General features: G+C 40.2%; 1 non-coding gene across 1 annotated transcript; it reads right to left on the bottom strand.

The window, feature by feature from the left end:
- Positions 1–757: 757 nt before the first annotated feature.
- On the bottom strand, positions 758–876 carry LOC120361854 (5S ribosomal RNA). The gene has a single exon (XR_005577918.1). It is a non-coding gene; the product is annotated as a 5S ribosomal RNA (ribosomal RNA).
- Between the last annotated feature and the right edge of the window lie 18979 nt (positions 877–19855).

The following is a 19855-nucleotide window of genomic DNA, read 5'->3' as shown; positions in this document are numbered from 1 at the left end:
TTACAACAATCCCCTGAAGTGTGTGTTATTATTATTCTCCTTTTTACAATTGAGAAAACTGAAGTTTAGAAGAGGTAAGTGGTCTACTTAAGGTCTCCCTGCCAGTAAATGGAGGAGATGGGAATTTAACTCAGGTGTCTCTGACTTCAAATACCATTCTCTGAAGCTTTTTTCAGTAAGGGTCATAATATAGATAATGTAAGGTTGTTGTGATGACTAAATGACATATATAAAGCATTTATCATAGGTTCAACACATAATAAGCATTTAATGAATGGTAAATCTTATATCTGAAAAGCGCTATAACAGTCTTTATGTCTTATATTGTATTACATGTATGCATCAATGGCCCAACATATTCTCCTTTGGTCATCTTAACCCAAATGATTGGCTATTTCTCCCTACAGAAACATATAAGAGAGTTAATGGAAACACAGGATTTGTTTCATAGTCACTTTTGCTGGAACATGTAAGTTCTGTACACAAACTCACACTAGCATGACATATAGAGTTATATTTCCTTAGGTGTTAATTTTTTATGCTTAAATATATCCCTTTTTCTTTGTGTGAAAACAGTCATAGCTGACACTTAACAAAACTTAGATTTGAATCTTTAACATGAGCATTTAACATTAACAGTGATAATCAAGACAAGTGGAAATGCCAGTGCCAGGAAGCAGGCGATGGTCCAGGGAGAGCAGAGAGCAGCACAAGAGAAAAGGGGAGCAATCTTTTTTTTTTTTTTTTTTTTTAAATAAGCCTACAGCACCCGGTATTCCTAGGTGGTCTCCCATCCAAGTACTAACCAGGCCCGACCCTGCTTAGCTTCTGAGATCAGATGAGATCAGGCGCATTCAGGGTGGTATGGCCATAGACAGGGGAGCAATCTTAAAGGCAGATTCCACCCAAGCTTAGGGACACAATACATATTCAGCTAATTCTATGTTTCACAATATAGTCAATCTGTTTTTTCAGGTAGTTTATCTTTTTTCTTTGCTGGAATGCTGGACTCACTTGTTTTAATAAGAACATTTTATACCCAAAGGTCAATTAATAACTAGCAACCCAAATAAAGCTCCTTGGTATCTTCTGTTGTCAATTCTCAAAACTTCTGGACCATCACCTCTACTCAAAGGATTCTGTTCATTTTTAAAGCAACTTGCCTCCCATTTCCTGTTATTGGTGGATAATTGGAATTAGCTCCTCAGGAGTCATCATGATATAGTATAAAGAGGAGTGGAGACCAGGAGTCTGATGGTGACTCTGATGCTAAATACCTCTGGGAATTCTCCTGGCCTTTATCTCATTCATCCAGTGAGACCCACAGTTTGTTGCATCCTATGCAGAAATCGTAGGATTTGAATTAAGAATGATTTTTTTTCATTCTGATTTATTGCAATTTTAAAGCACACCCAAAGCCTAAATGTGGCTGCATTCCCAAATGCTGCCTCTGGAAACCCTAATTTTTTTTATTGCATTTTAGGTTTTGGGGTACATGTGAAGAACATGCAAGATTGTTGCGTAGGTACACACATGGCAGTGTGATTTGCTGCCTTCCTCCCCCTCACCTATATCTGGCATTTCTCCCCATGCCACCCCCCCCAACTCCCCACCCACCACTGTCCCTTCCCTATTTCCCTCCAACAGACCTGGAAGCCATCATTCTCAGCAAACTGACACAGGAGCAGAAAATCAAACACCGCATGTTCTCACTCATAGGTGGGTGTTGAACAATGAGAACACATGGACACAGGGAAGGGAGCACTACCCTAATCTTAACAATTTTGCAAAGCATTTACTTGACCAAATACTCTTTGAGCAACTACAATACAATGTGTCATTGCTTAACATTCCGGAGGATATAGAATGCAGTATCAACCATGAATTTTTTTTTAGTTTAGTTGATAAGGCAAGACACAGACTCCCAAAAAAAGGATGCAAGTATAAGGCAGAATAAGATCTGAATCAATATCAAAAGTGCTAAGCAGATAATATGGTGGAGAACAATCCCTGACAAAAGAAAAGAGCATGGAACTGTTTGCAGGAGAGTTCAAACACAAATTTAAGCAAAGTAGAGAGTGTGATAGAAGACCAAGCAGATGAGCCAGAAAGAGTTTGACCAGATAGTGAAAACCCTTGAATGCCTGAATGAGGAAACTTGACTTCATTCACAATGCAGTGGGGAACCACTGTAAGGTTCTGAATAAGGATCATTTCTAAGTACCACACAGGATTTCAAAGTTGTATTTGTCACAAAACAGATGTTTCATACATCTGAATGAACTGCTCAACTTTCAGAATTTGGTCTTTATCTCATTTAAATTGAATGGACTGGACAGGTTCTCATAATCCACGAAAGCTTTATTTCAAACATACGAGTCATTCTTACAGACTGTCTTTAAGTGGCTTTTGCTTCAATTAAGATACTTTCGGCTTAATGTGAATATGGGTCAAAACTAGTAACTAGTGGCACAGTAAAAGCATCAAAGACTTTCAGTCTTTAAAGCTAAATCTTTCTTCTTATTTATTTTTAGCTAGATATCATTTAATAAGAAGCTATTGAGCCATCCCATACCTCTGTACATGTGTTGCTTATTCATCTTTGCAGTCTTACAATAAAGCTAAAAACTCTTTCTTCATCCCAAAGAGATAGTTATTATATTTTAGGGGATGACCGTCCCCAACCACTTGGGTGCCTGATAGATATTTTCTTGTTTTGTAGTAATGAAAAGAACCAAACAAAAAACTTCTAGCATTTGCCTCCAACAAGGGCTAGAGAGAGAAGAAATCTCTATTAGCATGAAACTTTGCTGTTTTCTCTACTAAATTAACTCCAATCATTTTCAAGAAAGAACATTTCAATACATTTTTCTGACAGGTAGGAAATTAACTATATACCAGAAGCTATTGAATTCAACTTTAACAGTATCAATAAACATTTCTGATTAAATTATGAAATTGATTTTATAATTTTGACCATTATGTTTTTACATCAATATCATCATATGACAGCAAATGTAGTTACTGCTTCCTTATTGATCTCAGACATGGCACTCCAAAGTACTCATTTGACTATATTACAAAATCAAACTTGATTTCCTGTAGTATTGCAGTAACTTCAGGTCGTAATCTAGTCTAAAGAATCAAAATAGATGAATTATTCAGTTATTAAAAGATATATTTTTCCTTGGAGGAAAAGGAACACTTTGGTCAAGCCATCCCTAATGGTTGTGTTATAGGATATTTCTCCATGTGGAATTACTTTGTGTGGGTCTCACATAAATATACCATCACCTCCCAGCTTGTATGTTATCAATCACGTTTCTAGTGAATAACATAAGCACCACTTGAAGAGAAAGAAATGTTTATCCTTCACATGCAGGAATTCAACAAAAATGATGTGTTTCCATGACTTTAAAACCTATGTCTTGGTCTCACCAGCCCAACTCACAAAAATACTACTAGTATATTGAGCCATTGCATTTCCCAGAAGAGCAATGTGTCTTATGTGTCTTTAGATAAGTTTTAAAAGCAAACCAAAAGATGAGGCACTGAGTGTCTGGCAGAGCTAATACAGAACTGTGAATTCTCATCCTAGAAGTCCAGCATTCCTGGGTAGGCCCATTTAAAGGCATTTCATTTTGTTAAAACTTTTTCACAAAAGAATTGAGTTTTGAGTCATACAATGCAGGCATGTAAGGAACTCTCCTAAATTGCCTAGTCTACTACCCCATTATGTAGATAAAAAGACCAAGGCCTAGTGCCATTAAGGGATTCATTGAAGGAGACTTTGCTGGTTCGTAAAAGTACTAGGACTAGGCCGGGCGCGGTGGCTCATGCTTGTAATCCTAGCACTTTGGGAGGCCAAGGTGGGTGGATCACCTGAGGTCAGGAGTTCAAGACCAGCCTGGCCATCATGGTGAAACCCCATCTTTAAAAATAAAAATAAAAAATAAAAGTGCTGGGACTATACCTCAAGTTTCTCTCGCAGCCCAACTCCATTTTTTCATGTCAGGTATGTGTCCTGTTTATAATTTTTGAAATAGCTTATGAGGTGAGAGTTAAAACATTAACCCCAAGACAAATTATGTCTACCCCAGAATCAAACATGTTAGTCCACACTAGAGAAGCCCTAAGCTAGGAGTTTTCTTTTTTTAAAATTAGATCCCTAGTTTCTTGGAAGTGAAAATGCTGTTTTAGAACTACTGAAAATCAAAAAGAAGTCTTTTGTGCATTTCACAAAGGACCAAAGCATTTATTCACAGTGAATCAAGAGGCCAAAAAAGACAAATATGCCTTTTCTATGAGAATCTGTAAGTCTCTGCCACAGTTCTAAGCCAGGTAAGGTAAGATCCATTCCTTCTTTACTTCTCTGCATTCTTGCATTGGCATTTGCTAAATGTATCTTCTTGAAAGGGGTTCTGTTACATGGTCAATATTTAAAACCAATGGGAAGAAAAACATCAAATAGTTGACTTTTAACCAATAGGGCTGCAGAATCATTGGATCAGAAGTAACCACAAATTTCATCTCCTCCAGCCTTCCCAAAGCAGCAATATCCTGGGTACCATCCAAGGAGATGCCCCTGATCTTTCTCAGCTTCAGAGCCAGGAGACCTTCTCTTTTTCTAGATAGGTCATTCTATTTATGAATGTTAGTGAACAATCAAAGCTTTTCCTTATACAATGCTCAAACTAGTTCACTGATTGATTCATGCCTCCAGAAAAAAAAAAGTTATCAAAACTGTCACTCTGTCACTTTAATAAAAGTGAATCTAGTCCTAGATATTAGTCTCCTATTTTATTGTAAGAATATCTTCCTGCTTTAGTTTGTGCAAGATAAGCAACTCTCTGAAAGGAAAGATACTTTAGAGAGCTTGGAAGAGACAAAACAACAGGAATCTAATATTTTTTAATTTTACTGGAGTGATTATTGGGTTTCTGCAGAGCAAGAGACCCCGAAAGGGCATGGTGGTGGCAGGGCATAATAGTACCTGTTGCTCCAAGCCAATCATAGACACTACTCTTACTAAGATGATACCTATTCATTGCTTTACCAAGGACCACTTATTGAATGAATAGATTCTTGAGATAGAAAGGTTAATTCAAATATGTATTTGCTAGGCCACTTGATACCGTATCTCATGTGTGTCCAGTGTTCTATGAAATCTTCAGTGACAACATGAGCATAATCCTTCCTCTTCAAAGTCCACAAGCCAGTGGGAGAAACAGCCATATAGGTCCACAGGTAAGAATGCAGTGAGTAGATACATGCAAAGAGAAGGTTCAGTGATCACAAGAAGAGATTCCAGTTTTCAAAAAGAGTTTATCCTTCTTTGCTTCTCTTGTCTGGATTACTGCAACTGACCTTCTAACAACCAATTCTATTCTATTCCACTCAAATGTATCTTCCACTTGGTTCTTAGTGATCTTTCTAAAATCCTAACCTGATTATGCATTCCCTTATCCTCATGCTCTTCGGCATGATATACAAACCCATTGATAAGACAGTTCCTACTCTCCTCTAGTCACTTTCCTTAATACCAGCCCCACCTTACGTCTTTAAATCAGATCCCTCCAGCCATATTCACCCCCATGTGGATGTCCAGATACTCAAGGTTTGCTCACTCACCCCTTAGTCTTCATCCAGGGGGCATTCTTCACTGAGGATGATAGTCTTGTTTTGTATTCTTTTTTTTTTTTTTTGAGACGGAGTTTCTCTCTTGTTACCCAGGCTGGAGTGCAATGGCGCAATCTTGGCTCACCGCAACCTCCGCCTCCTGGGTTCAAGCAATTCTCCTGCCTCAGCCTCCTGAGTAGCTGGGATTACAGGCAAGCGCCACCATGCCCAGCTACTTTTTTGTGTTTTTAGTAGAGATGGGGTTTCACCATGTTGACCAGGATGGTCTCGATCTCTCGACCTCGTGATCCACCCGCCTCGGCCTCCCAAAGTGCTGGGATTACAGGCTTGAGCCACCGCGCCCGGCCTTGTTTTGTATTCTTTATAGAAAACACTCTAAATGAAGCTTCAAGTTTCAGCCCAGGTGTTATCTTTTCAGGAAGCCATTCTGTCCCTCCTGGCCTGGGTCTGGCATTTCTCTTCTGGGTTCAAAGCACCCAGATAAGGTGCTTATCTTGATAATAGATGGTAAGCTACTGAAATCCTGTAGCTATATGGTCTATACCATTTAGGTGATAAGTTTTGTGACTACCTTATCCAAAAACAAAAGAGAAAAACAAGGAGGAAAGGGAAGAGAAGAGGGAGGAGTAGAAGAGGGAAGAAGGAGGGAGTAAGGAAGGAAGGGAGAGAATGTGCCTATCTCATAGATTATTAATAAAGAGTAAATAAAACATTTTGTGTAAATAACATTATTATTTAACCTTATAACTCCCATAGATCTCAGCATAGCTTGTGTTGATAATTATTTACCTGGTAAGTATTAATGCATGAATGAATGGAGAAGGGCTCCAGGGAGTTTTCACAGTGTCCACAGGTTATACTCTGAGCCTTACCTGCTCAGATGTCCTTTCGGTAACTGAGTGCTATGAAGACTCCAGTTTGGCTGCAGGAGAAGGGCATTCAGCATGGGTTTCTTTGGGTCTAAAATAACTCTGCTGACGGAGGAAAGATTTGGCCTCTCAGATATCATGGGTAGTACAACTTATCCTTTAGTTGTTATTATATTAAAGTCGATTCAAGGGTAAGAAATGGTAGAGAGATTTTCAAAGAGCCAGTTTCTACATTAGGGACATCCACAGGCAACTGAAGATGTTTATCCAACCCTTTGTTCAGAAGAGAAGTTGCATTTTGGGTTAGTATTTCCCTAGATCTCCCAGCTTGATGAATATAACTTAGAAAGCAAAAGCCTTTTTAATTTCCTTCCTTCTTATCTGTTTTTAACTTTTGTTGTTTCAATGGTTTAGATAAACAGCTTATTTAAATTTCACAACAGAGTTTTCTCTAATATTGAAACTTCAGCTTTGAGATTCAAATAGCATGGTGGGTCAAAGAACCTTTTCTGTTGTATCTGTGATGCTTCTATAGTGAGGAAGAGTAAGCAACACAAGTGTGGGGCATCAGAAATTCACTCCAGAAGGTAAGAAAACATTACTCAGCACAGAACTCCCTCAAGCATATTTACAAGATCTCAGATGAAAACATTAAGCATTTCCTATTATTACTTAGTTTATACTTGGTTGACACTGTATACATTCATCATAACTCTTGGAATAGAAATTAGGAGGGGAGCAATCTAAAACAAGATTTGGCACCTATTTCTGTAAAGAGTCAAGATAGTCAATATTTTAGGCTTTGCAAGCCATATGATCTTTACTGCAATGTCTATACTGAATTCTACCATTATAGCAGAAAAGCAGCCACAGACAATATGTAGACAAATATCTGTGACTGTTCCCATAAAACTTTATTTAGACACAGAAATTTGAATTTCATTTAATTCTCCCATGTTATAAAACATTCTTCTTTTGATTTTTTTCTTAACCATTGAAAACCATTCTTGGCTGGATGTGGGCTGGGGGGTTTGTTTTACCCACCCCTTCTCTACTATATACCATATACCTGTGGGCTAAGAGGTAGAAGCCATGCAGTGTGCAAGTAAGATAAAGGATTAAGATTGGATTGCTTCTTCACAGGACTATGGGGTACCTATGAGAAAGCTTGCAGACTCTCTAGGTAACACTATGATACCCAGGGAAAGAATTAAAATCAATTGAAACTTTTTGCATGCCTGTTATATCTTGAACTTTTCATATGTTGCCTCATTTAATCCTCACAATGGCCATATAAGGGTATTTAAAATTTTCTTCTATTTTACAGAAGTGTAAACTGAGGCCCAGAAAATTTGTGTAACTTGCCTAAGGTCACACACCAGTAGGCGGCAGGCATAAGATTTTTCCCTCAGTCTCCCTGACTAGATAATCCGTCCTCTTTTTGCTCTACTTCCAATAGCATAATACCCCTGGATCTGCCACTATGTTTGGAATTCGTAATTTATACCAGCAAGTGGAAGAATGGTGTGGGAGTTACTAACACTGGCATTCAAAGCTTTCCATGTTGTCCCTGATCTGGCTTCAATCTTGCTATCTAGCTTTCTTTTGCACTGTTCTCCTAGGTGAACTCTGAATCCTCAAAACATCCTACCCCTCTGCTTCTACCCAGGTTACTTCCTCAGCCTGGTCTCCCAGGCTCAGTTCAAATGCCATCCATACCATCAGCCTGCCTTGATTTCCCCTCACCTGAAGCCGAAAGTGATCCTGTTACTGTGTGACACCCAAAATACCTTGTACCTCCCTGCTTTCATCAACATTATATTAATTAAAGTTTAGGCTTTATTCACCTATTGTTAGTTCTTTGAGTATAGAAAATGTACCTTATTAATCATTGAATCTTTATATATATTTCATAGGTTGAATGCTTGATAAATTTGTCAAATGAATTAACAGTAGAGTTCTTTATTTTGGGAAAAAATGAAAAACAAGTTATCATCCTTAGTAAAATGAAAAATAGAATCTTTAAGATGGACAATGGAAGGATGCTCTCCAACATGATTAGACCATTCAGTTTTGCTTCTCACATCTGAAATTCAATTCTCTTGGCTATCTGGCTCAATTACATTCATCTGGGAAAAGAAAAGGAACTTCTCCCTCTTTAACACTCTGTCTGAGGCATGGACACTGGACCTTTATTTTTATTTTTATTTTTTAAATTTCTTGTAGCAAAGCTCAGATGAGTTAAACAAGAGTTTATTAGAGGCTGGGGGATGACAAGGGGGCTATAAACATGGAGAGGGACTGGAAAATGAGATTGGACCAGGTAAATACAGTTTACAGCTCTGCAACTTAGCTTAACTGCAGGGAAGCCAGCAGTGACTGAGGCCAACTCATGCCCTACTCATAGCACAGCAGGCAGTGCCTTTGCAGTCTCTGAAATGGACCCTCAAGAAACATGACCCCAAAGGGAACATAGCTCACTCTTACTCTGGCTACCATGTGTCAGCAATACCTTGGGGTCTTTTGTTAGAGAATCTCTACTTTTATCAGAAGAATAAGTTCCAGGATGCCCGACTTCTTTAGATCTTATCTTGGTCCCATGCAGAAAGCTCAAATTTGGAGGTGAGAGGAAAGAAAAACAGAATCTGTTGTCCCAGTTGACAATAGTTTGAAAGCAGGACTGAGAAGCCAGGGTATGAACCAGATGACATTCAGATTTCTTTCCAACTTTGGGTCTCTTCAGACCATACATCATACGATATGGCAGTGGAAATTAAAACTAAATTTCCATATAAAACTATGGGCAACATTTTAATATGATTGTATTTTCTTTTTTATCAATAAGAAAATATACTAAGTGGTGTTAAATGGAAACATTAAGATGCTTAAACCATAGTGAGTTACTAACAATAGTTGAGAGAAAGGGAGAGAAGGAGAGAGAGACTGATGGTGTGACCATGAGCAAGTCGGTTTCTTCTGGGTTTCCTCATCTGTAAAATGGGAAATGAAATGTGTCCCAGGGCTAAGTAAGGATCAAATGGAACAACAGAAGTGAAAAAGCTTTGAAAAGTAGAAGATACACCCCAACATACACACACAAAATGTAAGGCATGACTATAAGCTAAATGCATTATAGACCCAACAGCATAAGGCAGACTCAACCTCTTGAGCAAACAGCAATCCAACAGGTGTCTTGAGGTAAGAGTTGGGTTGCGTTCTGATTAACCCAGGTGAAGTTTTTTACATCATCTAATGCAATGTGATACACCTAAGCAGAGCCCCTTGAAGGCTAAATTGGGTCTCTGCCTTCATGTTGTTAGGATTGTGTTTTTCATTAATTTCAGTGACCTTTGCAATTCCTCATCTAAGGAACGTGGGGGAGGATGGTCCATAAAGAAGACTGGAACAGAAGAAGGGAGAATTTTAAATAGTAAAGCAAAAAGACATTAACTTTTGTAAAGGAGTAGATTAAAAACAAAAACAAAACCATTAGGTTAGTTAAATAAGCAGGTCATTGAGATTTGCCAAAGCATATAATGAAATAGATAAGAACAAGTTTTGAGGAGTGGTTTTCTTGTTTGGTTTGTCCCCCAAAGGAAATATCTGGCAGGATTCTATGCCTTGTAATTAATTTATCCTGTGGTTGATATCTTTGCTGGGTTTTATTGTATAAATAAAACAAGGAGCCAAATCTAATTTACATGGCAATATGTCATACAATTCCTATTAGAAGAGACAGGAGTGGTGGAGAAGTATTCTTTGAATACTGTTTTTGTAAAGCCATTAGCACAGATTTTTAAAAAGAGATAGAGAGACTATTTGCAGAGAAAACACTAACTGAAGAGCAAAGCAAGAATAGAGCCCTGGTTTAGACTTGTTTGGTTTGAAAAGTAGCATCCTGTTCAGCATAACTTGCAAGATAACCAGGCAAATGATTCACTGGGCTCGTAACTCAGCAGGTGCATCACTGTGCATCCCGCCAAAGAACCGTTCATGACTCGTTTCAAGCTGTGACTTTCTCTGTGTGGCAAGAACACGAGAGGAATATCAGGTGCTCTGGTTTCCTGCTATGGGTGCATCTCACCTCATTCTGTTCAATTCTACTCAGAAAATACTTATCAAACACTCATTCTGCACTGCTAAGTTTCACTGGTTGCTGGTGGGAATGAAAATGGAAGTGAAAAAAGGTGGGAATAAAAAAAAGAAAGCAACTATCCCTGCATTAAAGGAATTTAATCTTATTAAGAAAAAAGCCTCGTTTCCCTTCATGAAAAAAAAAAATGATTCAATTATAAGGCAGTATACAGTAGTACAAATCCAAAACCAAGGACACAGAATATAGCACTAAAGAGAAAGACAAGACTAAATATACACTCTGAACCAAAATTTGATTTAATTATTATATGTGTGTGTATAAAGCACACATACATACTCACAGAATAAGGTTACATACTCAAATGTTAATACTGGTTATCTCTGCATATGGGATTACAGGTGATTTTTTTTCTTATTTACATAATTTTTCTGTTTTAGCTCCTCTGCAATGAACAAAATTCACATTTGAAACTAGGAAAAGAAATTTTTAAAAACCATGTGTATATAGACAGACATCAAACACATATGGCAAAGATGAAGGCCATGTGAGGAATGAGGAAGCATCCTTTAGGATGATGACTGGGAGGGGCAGAGGACCTGGGAGAAGAGTGTTCCCTCATAGAAATCCCGGGATGGGAGACCCTCCACCTGAGAGACCTGTGTGAGGAGAAGTGGACAGTCACCTTTGAAGGTTACAGGTAGGACAAGAGGACACCATGGAGCGTTCCGAATTTAGACAAAAATACCAGGATTGCATAAAGGCAAGTGGCTAGTGAGCCTGCCTTAGGAGCACAACTGGGATTGAAATGATTCATGCAACAGGAGCAATGATATAATTTTGATCAGTCTGTTAGCATCCTGTGTATGCACCCCTTCTGAGGAAGACCCTGTGTCTGCAGGCATGAATTCTGGACCTTCTCTTAGGTTACTTGCAATAAATAGCAGAGAAAGCTGAAAATGAGAATGAGCAGAGCTAGGGTCAAGTTTTAGAATTTTAAAAGCAGGGGGATCAACAGCTGGAGAGAGGATTTGATTCAAAAGAGGGTACATGATGATGGAAGAGTTAGGAACTATCTAGGCTGGATTTGGGAGATGGATTTTTGATAGGAAGTTGAGAAAATAAAATGAATTATTTTCTTGAGACACCAGCTGCTGTCCTGTGAGGTCACTGAGCATAACAGAAATAGGGGAGAAAATGGTGTTTTCTCATTCATTAAGAATGTTCTTCCACTGTGGGATCTTCTAAGACAGGGGTAAGTTTTTCCCATAAAGGGCCAGATCTTAAATGTTTTCAGCTTTAAGCACTATACAATGTTTATCATAACTACTCAACTCTGCCATTGTCACTCAAAAGCAGCCATAGACTACATAAACGAATGTGCCATGTTTCAATAAAACTTTATTTAAAAAAAAAAACTTTAAAAAACAGTTGGCCCATGACCCATAGTTTGCCAACCCCCGTTCTATGAGATTGGTAAGATTTAAGCATATTTCTCTTATTTTCCCCGGACAGGATGCTCTTTCTTTGAATGTATAATATGCATAGAGAGTGCCATGTGGTACATTAGCTATATTCAGGTCACAGCAATCAATAGCCAGTTCTTTCACTGGCCCCTTCAGAGGGATTGGGAGCTACAGGGCAGGACCCCAACCATCTGAACATTATAAGATTGCTTGTTGGTTTTGTATGGTTTCCTAGAGTGATAAGAAGAGAAACTTTACAACGAGAGAGGGTTTGTCTTCGGGGGCAGAAAGGATGAGAGGAGCTGGCACACTGGCTCCTCAGTCCAATTTACATGAAAAAGAACCTCAGGGGGTAAAAAAAGGTGGCGACAGATAAAACGTAAGTGGCCTAAAGAAGAAGACCTGCAGCAGGCTGGTGCGGCTTAGCATAAAAAAGCCTATATGGTTACCTTCAAGAGCATCACTCACTCCATCAACACCTATCAATCACCTCCTAAGTGCACAGATCTAAGGTAGGTCCTGGAGAACAGGCAATAGGAAATGGATGCTGTCCTTGGAGAGCTAGCATCTCATAGGGAGCAAGAAGAGACCACCATGGGAGAAGGAAAAGAATCATTGCAGCTGCTGAAGAATGAGGCTCTATAGAGAAGAAAGTCAACAGTCAACACTGCACTACTCCTAGGTCAGGAAAAACAGATCTAAATCGCCTGACATTGCCTGTTTTTGCATCAACACATATGTCTTGAGCCACTGAACATACAAGAGGCAGAAAGGAAAAGCCAGTATTTGCCCAAGGATAAATTTGTAATTTCAGGGCAAGACAGGCCTGATCTCCCAGCTGGCTCACATGAGATGAATTTGGGTGGGTTGTTCTCAGCCATTTCCTTGCAGGAACTCAGGCATCCATGGGGACAGATCATAATTTCCTCCAAGACTAAAGCTAAGCAAATGCTTATTGGACATGCTGTTAAGTAGCTGAATATTTAGAAATGTCTAGTTGGCTAGCCAACTTTTTCTTTTTTCGGCTTAATATTGGCATTCTTTAGAAACAATCTGAGATGGATTTTTTTCCTATATAAGTCAAATTAAATATGTTTTTGGTCAGAGAGCTTCCTAAGAAAATGCTGTTCTGTATTTATATAAAGTTGTGCTTCTCATGAACCCTTAAGAGGTAGGCATGACCCCATCTGTGGCACTTTTTGCACCATGGTCCAGCCGGGTGCCGGGCTCATGCAAAGAACATTCTGTTTGCAATGAGTGATTCTGGAAGAGTACATGTGATATTATTCTTGGTTTATGTTTGCTGTTTTAGGATGCTTTTCCTAAACAATATGCCCATGTTTTGCACTTCCCAAATGTATATTCTGCTGCTGCAGAACATTTCTAAGCCTCAGCCTTGCTTAAGCATTCTAGAACTCTTAAAACCATGGACTGAATCACAGGAGGCTCCTAACATGTCTCAACTGAATACTTGTTACATTTGGAGGTAGCGGAGCTCTGTAAGATTGAGGACTGTAACAAAGAACATCTCTGTATTGAACAGCCAGGTGCTGGCTGAGGCTCTATTCCTCCCTACACAAGCAAAAGACATCCAGGCAGGGTTTGGCTGAGCATAGTAAAGCTGCCATAACATTTGTATCTTATTGCCTTCTTTTCCTATCTCCAGCAAACACAAACACTTATTGTGATAACTATCTATATCTTATCAGCAAGGGAACGGTGGCAATTTGTAGAACAGAGAAACTAGGGGGCTGCAATTTTCAGAAGGTGCAGTACTTCAGATATTAAGGTGTGTGGGCTTCAGCTTTGTCCTCCTGAGAGCATTGGCCTTTGCATCCCGTTTTTCCATTCCTCTGCTGTCTGCTTCCCAGTGCACACAAGCCTCTCTGGGAAGAGAAATAACTTCTGGATTATCTAGGGAGTAGATGGGAGATATTAATAGAAGTCAAATTTACAATCATTGTTACACTCTAAGACTCATGGGCTATTGAACGAGAACATTTCTATGCTCAGACCAGAGCTATTTATTATTCCAGTGCATCGCATGCTCCTGACCAGTACCTCCTTGTGGTTAAAAAAAAAAGTATAAAATTTCATTCTCTGTTTATACATTTTGGGCCTTGGGTGAGTCTTTTCCTTTTGTCCTGGGTGTTGAGATCTGTTCACAGTAAGCCACATCCACTCAGGCATTTCTCCCATCCTACAGTATCTTGTCCCTATTTGAAGAGCTCCCCTCACACTTGGTTTGATTACTGCTCTTGATTTCGTTAGCTCCTTCATCAATCCCTGATATTCAGTCTCCTCATCTGTTGGATTATTATTCTTTTTTTTTTGAGATGGAGTCTCATTCTGTCACCCAGGCTGGAGTACAATGGTGCAATCTCAGCTCACTGCAACCTCTACCTTCTGGGTATAAGTGATTCTCCTGTCTCAGCCTCCCTAGTAACTGGGATTACAGGTGTGCTCCACCACACCCAGCTAATTTTTGTATTTTTCGTAGAGACAGGGTTTCTCCATGTTGGTCAGGCTGGTCTCGAACTCCTAAGCTGAGGTGATCCACCCGCCTCAGCCTCCCAAAATGCAGGGATTACAGACGTGAGACAAAACACCCAGCCTCTAGATGATTTTTATCTTCCCTCTCAGTAATTTGTTGGTTAACCTTCTTCACTCCTCTTTAGGAAGGCCTCAGCCCTTTTTCTCTAAAGCTTCTATCTCACTGATAATGACACAGGAGTTTTTGGTGCCACTTTGCCAGCCAAAAATCTCCATAGCCAGCAGTATCTTGCCCAGGCCTCACTGAACTCGGGGCTCGCCACTGGACTCACTCTACCCACTTGGCCTGGCAGGCTGTACTCAGCTCATACTACCAACCCAGATTCCACACCCACTGGGGCTCTGAATCAGCCTGCAGCTGGGCTGGGCATGCTATGTCCTGCTTCCACCTTGGGTGCCAGTGTCTGGACAATAGGAACATGGTGGCACCTGAAAACTCAGAGATACCAGCAGCTGTGGAGCCCCAAGGGGTGTTATTGCTCTCGCCTGGGGAGTCCCAAGGTCTGAGCCCACAAAGACTGTTACAGTTCTCTCTCTTTCCCACCACCCACAGCGCAGTGAACAGCAGGGTGTGACATAGCCCATTCGTGTTACAGCTCATGTTCATTCCCACCACCCATTGTGTAGCAAATAGGAGGGTGTGTTACAGCTCATTTGTTCTCGCCATCCACACGCTCCAGTGAATGGGGATGTGTCACAGCTCATTCAGTCCCTCTACTCCTCTCTAGCCCAGCCCCACAGCCACTGCTTCCCGTCACATGGGGCAGCTACCCTGCACTGGTGAAGGGAAGGAGGATTCTTGTCCCACGCTGAAGAAAAATAAGGTTACACAGACAACGGAGAGTGATCACAGTGGAGAAGGGTTTTACTGAGCAACAGAACAGCTCTCAGCAGGAGAGGGGACCCAAAGTAGGTAGCCCTTGGTGTGAGAGGGGACCCGAAGGTGGATAGTACGAATGTGTGGCTAAGTCTGTGAGTTTTATGGGCTCAGAATAGGGGAGTGCATGCTGATTGGTCCATGGACAGGCCTAGAAAAAGCATCATTTGATTGGCTAAAATACATCAAGGTAGTTCTCATTCTGGTCACAGACTCTGGCAGCTCAGCTTTCAGGCTTTAAGCTATCTTTGGCTTGAAGGTCGGGTTTTACCAGGAACCCACCCCTGTATACATAGGAATTTGTCTGCCTTCTGCTGCTATCAGTAAGCTCGTCTCTGTTTCCCTTCAAAGCCAGCATTAGCTATCTAGTGACTCTTCTCTGGCCCTCAGATTGAGATCCTAGGGACATTAAGCTTTGTGCTTTGACTTGAATGTTGGGTGTATCATGCATGCTGGGATCCATAAGACAAATTGCTCTGATTCTACTAGGCTCCTCTCTTTCCCCTCTGTGAAGACTAAACTAGCATCTTACAGTGTGTTGCAAGAAGCCAACCCCCCAATCTGTCTCCACCTTAAACATTCACTATTATCTTTAACATCATATGACTTTTATTTATATAATTATTAAATTTGACTTGGGAGGAACCATTTAATCAATTTTTCTCACTTCACAGTTGAGGAAACCAAAGTCCAGATTGTATAGTGACTTGAACATGGTCACACAGCTAAGATTAATTACTAAGAGACTAGAACTCTCTCACATTCCTTCTTGCATGCTCTTCTCATTGTACTGTCTCCTCCCTCAGTCTTGCCAGTTTCTCTTCTAATGAATCCTTATATCTGAAACACTAACATAAAAGTTTTTCTCTTTATAGGGCCTTAACATAAAGCTTCCTAAATTGTTTGATAAAATTATTTGATTCAGTAATTACATTGCAGAATAAACATGACTTCTAGATACTCTTCCTAATATCATAACAGTTCTCAGCCCTCTCCTCTGTGACCCATCCACCTAGTCTCTCAAGTAGTTAATTAAAGTGCTTGCCCCAAAGCATGTCCTCAGGAGATGCTTTAGTCAAAATGGGCCCCATGTCAAGCATGTTTGCAAAATGCTCGTAGTGCAACTGATTCCTGCCTTGGGAATTGATAATGTACGTCAAAGGCTCTCAGAGTGCTATAATCAAGAAATTTGTATGACTTTGTTAAATGTAATATTTATGAAGCTGATTTTGCTGTAGAACTCTTTTCCTAACAATACCTATTTTGCTATGGAACTCTTTCCCTAACCTATTAACATTTTGCAGGACACATTTTAGGAAAAAATAGCTCCAAATTCTTTTTCATTATTTCCATCTAACTCTCCCATCCTTAGCGTATCTATAATGCCCTACAAAAATGTTTCCATCCTGTCTGACTATCTTTTAAAGTTTCTATCATGGTGAAGTATTAGTAAGGGTTTTCTATGTCTGAATGTGGATTCTAACTGAATTGATTCGCTGGAAAAACACTGAATGTGGATTCTAACATGAGTTGATTCCCAGTTTCTCTGGCTACATGACCTTGAAGAAATAGCTTTACTTTCTGTAAGCATCAGTTTCTTCACCTACAACCTCCACATCCTAATTTCTGCCCTTCCTATATCATTATTGCTGTGAGAAGCAATAGATGAGAAAGTATATAGATGAGAAAGTATATAATTCACTCTAAAAGATGTTATAAATGTTAAAAATTATTATACTATCATTATTAATGACAATGGCAATGAGGCTAAACCTCTTTTCTTAAGCAACACATTTACATTAGTGTCAAACATCCCCAGAGGGAGTAAAAACTGCTCATATTGGGTTTAATCTGTCAATTGAGCATTGAGAATTACAGCTGAAGAATCAAAAACAGAAATGAGTCATTGCAAAAGAAGGGAGAAGAGAGGGATAACCCTAGGGTGTGTGTGTGGGTTGGCAGGGGTGCGGTGGTGGGCAGGCTCCTGGCAGGAATCTAAACTCACTCTTTGAGAAGGCAGAGCTCTTGTGTAATTTCAATAAGTGATCTCCTGTGACCCAGCGACAGGGGTAAATGGTGCAGCCAGGAGTTAGGTGCCTGATGGAGACATACACAAAACTGTTGATGAAAGGAAAGGCTTGGGTGGCAAGCACTAGAGACCCCTCCCTAGTGACCTGAAGTCAGGAGCCCTATGAGAACCAGCAAGAAACAGTCTTTTGTGAAACATAGCAGAGATCTCTGTCTTTTTGGCCCAGGAGGAAAATGGCAGATAAGACTGGATGTCAGCAACTGGAGGTCAACTTAGAGCAGAGCCAGAGAAATACTAGCTTTTCACTGATGGGTTTATATGAGTATGTCCTACTTGTCTGACAGGCTGGTGGCCAGAAAAAACATCTGTTACACATTTTAACAGGGGCCTTCTGAATACATGACGCTGTAACCCAAAGGAGTGATGTAAATGGTGGGGAAATTTAGAGATCACGGCTGGCCAGAAACTAAACGTGACATTGGCCCTTTAAGGCTTTGTCCTTCTGACCATACCAGGTTCCTAAATCTTCCTGCCAAGTGGGCTGGAAGCCAAAATATTTCTCAACTTTGTATTTATTTCAGGGTGTTAATCTCATAGGCAACCAATCCCTATTTAATAAAGTCCAACTCTCCATGCCCACTCCTTCAGGATGCCTGTGTGTGCTCTCCCGAAGGCTCAGCACACATGCGCCTACCACTGTCATTTTCTGACTGGTGAGGGTGTTGACACAGGACCCTCAGGACATCATGCAGCTGTCATCAGCTCGATGCCACAGATGGCACCTCGATTATGCATCCCCTTCCCAAGGCGCTTGCCCATGAGTCTGTGAGCCCTCTACCTGGCTCTGGGTCTTGCTTCCAGCCCCAGAGGCCAGCAGGAGAGGCAGGGCAATGGGGCTCAAGACAGGCTCAAGATCCTTTCACTCTGCTACCAAGCCAGGAAGGAGCGGGCTTCCTTTGCCTTTTCTTCAGTCCCACTTTTAATCACTAACCACGGAAGGTAATGAGAAAGTGCTTGAATTACAAAGATTCCCATTTATTACTCTGACTGCCCCTCCACAAAGCCTCTCTTTTCCCCTTTGGCAAGAACAGATCACTATTGACACTTTTAGAAGGCCCTGGGCCCCTCTCAATTATTGGCCTAATCTCTGCCTGCTGAATTCTGAAAGCAGAATTCTTTTCTAACTAGATTTTTTAGAAAGTGAAGAGGCTACCCTTGGCTTTATTCATTGGAATGACTTCGCAGGCTAATGTATTCTCCTGTCAGTATATTTCATGGGTTCAGCAACATCTGCAGATGCGGAAAGAACAGAAACAAACCAGATGTTTTAAAAAGGTAGCTCCACTAAGCCTCCTTAACATAATTATTGCAATATCGCATCCGCATTTTATTGTACCTCCTTTATATTTATATGCTGTTAACTTTTCCTGTAGAAACCCAAACCGAGTTCCTTATAAACAGATTTGCAATCTTTAAAAACAATTTTGACATATATTCTCCATTAAATCCAAATTTTCTTTATCAAATTTTAGAGGGAAAGATAAGATTAAGGAAATGTAGATATTTATCTCAGCCTTCAACATTTACACTCATTTAGTTAATTAGCACTTAATTACACTGTCAAAGGGGGAAATTTTACCACGGACAGACCAATCCCTATCCCTCAGGCCCTCCCTTCTAAGAGAGGCAGACTTTTGCTCGGAGCCAGCTCATTCCTCCACGAAACATTTGTAATGATTACTTGACAAGGAGTGCAGATACAAAATTGCGCAACAGAGAGCCATCACTCACCACAGCCCGCTGGAATTCTCACGCTGGAGCAACAGTGCCCCCCAAAGCAAGCGGCCAGAACCACCCTGCAAGCAAACACTGGGCTGCCCAAACTTCTATTTTCTGTTTTATAAGCTGAGGAGCTATTTTAAGAGCTGCTGGCCAAAAGCAGGCTCTATTACAACCAGACCAGCATTCCAACCAAGCTGGGAGCCTCAGCTAGAAACAGAATGTTTCCACCTATTTTAACTTAGACGCCAAGAATTCTCTAAGGAAGAGATGGGAGGTGGGGAAGAAGGAGAGACGTGGTAGAAAATTGGAAAATTTTAGAAGTTTGCCAAACTCAAGAGAACAAAGTATAACTGGATTAATGCATAAATCTTATTAATCAAAATGCAAATGAATAGAGTTCCTCCATCTTTTCACAAATGGCAATATTATTTGGTCTCACAGGTTTTCTGCCAAGCAGAAGAACTCATTAAAACTGTTGGAAAATAATAGTACTCTAATTAGTTTAATTATGATACGATGAATCAACCCAATTTTTAAAAACAATGT

Source organism: Saimiri boliviensis, chromosome 1, assembly GCF_048565385.1.
Source record: "Saimiri boliviensis isolate mSaiBol1 chromosome 1, mSaiBol1.pri, whole genome shotgun sequence".
Taxonomy (NCBI): Eukaryota; Metazoa; Chordata; class Mammalia; order Primates; family Cebidae; genus Saimiri; species Saimiri boliviensis.
Note: the sequence above shows the minus strand (reverse complement) of the source record. Positions and strands in the feature narration are given on the sequence as shown.